Genomic DNA, 1,696 nt, shown 5'->3' with positions numbered 1-1,696 from the left:
CAAGCCTGACAAAAATGCAGATCGAACCTTCTAGTCAAAGCTTCAACATGTAATTACAATACAGAGCTGTAAACATTACAACAGATAAGGTTTATCAACAATTATTGAATTAAAAGAAACTGGTCAAATACTGTTCTCAGTATACTGTGTAGATATGTAATCACACCAATAAATACAATGTCAGGTAACTAGCTATATGGTGTTTGTGCAACTTAATATAAAGGTTGACCAAGTTCACTAAGTGGGGCCAAGTTCATTAAGTGGACCAAGTTCATTAAGTGGGACCAAATTCACTTAGTGTGACCAAGTTCACTAAGTGTGAGCAAGTTTACTAAGTGTGACCAAGTTCACTTAGTGGGACAAAGTAGTTCACTTAGTGTGGCCAAGTTCACTTAGTGGGACAAGTTCACTTAGTGGACAAAGTTCACTTAGTGTGGCCAAGTTCACTTAGTGGGACAAAGTTCACTTAGTGTGGCCAAGTTCACTTAGTGGGACAAAGTTCACTTAGTGTGGACAAAGTTCACTTAGTGGGACAAAGTTCACTTAGTGGGACAAAGTTCACTTAGTGTGGCCAAGTTCACTTAGTGTGGCCAAGTTCACTTAGGGGACCAAGTTCACTTAGTGGACAAAGTTCACTTAGTGGGACAAAGTTCACTTAGTGGGACAAAGTTCACTTAGTGGGACAAAGTTCACTTAGTGGGACAAAGTTCACTTAGTGTGGCCAAGTTCACTTAGTGTGGCCAAGTTCACTTAGTGGGACAAAGTTCACTTAGTGGGACAAAGTTCACTTAGTGTGACGAAGTTCACTTAGTGGGACAAAGTTCACTTAGTGGGACAAAGTTCACTTAGTGTGGCCAAGTTCACTTAGTGGGACAAAGTTCACTTAGTGGGACAAAGTTCACTTAGTGGGACAAAGTTCACTTAGTGTGGCCAAGTTCACTTAGTGTGGCCAAGTTCACTTAGTGTTGCCAAGTTCACTTAGTGTGACCAAGTTCACTAGTAAATATACTGTAACTGTATTTTAGCCTGGTAAAGTACCATCTAGCATAGTCACCCAAACTGAAGAATACGCCATGTTCTATTTCTGATGAGAACAATACCTGTCATGGCCCCCATGCTGCATTCAGCATCCAATAATAACTCATGTAGATGTGCTGTGTAAAATGTATACAAGCCCCACGTGGGCCTTGTGATGACTCATGCTATTTAGCACAAAGGTATGCAAGGTGCCCTGTGGACCCCAATGGTCCAATAAAAGTGGCACTGGATCGACACAACAAACCGTGTCTTCTGCGTGTCATGCTAATCAAGCTTCACATCAAGCTAAACCAGCCGTAGCCTGATGAGCCAGGGTTAATACAGGGCAGGGGATTTGTATTCACTATAAGAGCTGGCCATGAGATATGAATATAGTGTCTTGCATAGCAGCTATAACCACAAAATCCTAATCATATCAATCTGTGAGAATAAAGCAACGTTTTTCAGCTGAATAATACTAAACTATTTTTGTTTTATTAAAATAATATAGAGTTATTATATGAGATCATGCAGTTGATATGCATTATATACGAAGTTAAGAATTTATAATTATGTTTTTAATTATTAATAGTAATGACAAATGAATCACAATCAATTAATAATGATTAACTATATGAATTATGTAAAACATTTAAAATCATAGCCTTTATAATCTTCT

General features: G+C 38.5%; 1 pseudogene; it reads left to right on the top strand.

The window, feature by feature from the left end:
* LOC116359771 (gamma-crystallin M3-like) overlaps nt 1-1,696 on the top strand; it is a 6,617-nt pseudogene that overhangs the window by 3,818 nt on the left and 1,103 nt on the right.

Source organism: Oncorhynchus kisutch, unplaced genomic scaffold (genome assembly GCF_002021735.2).
Source record: "Oncorhynchus kisutch isolate 150728-3 unplaced genomic scaffold, Okis_V2 Okis05a-Okis16b_hom, whole genome shotgun sequence".
Lineage (NCBI taxonomy): Eukaryota > Metazoa > Chordata > Actinopteri > Salmoniformes > Salmonidae > Oncorhynchus > Oncorhynchus kisutch.
Note: the sequence above shows the minus strand (reverse complement) of the source record. Positions and strands in the feature narration are given on the sequence as shown.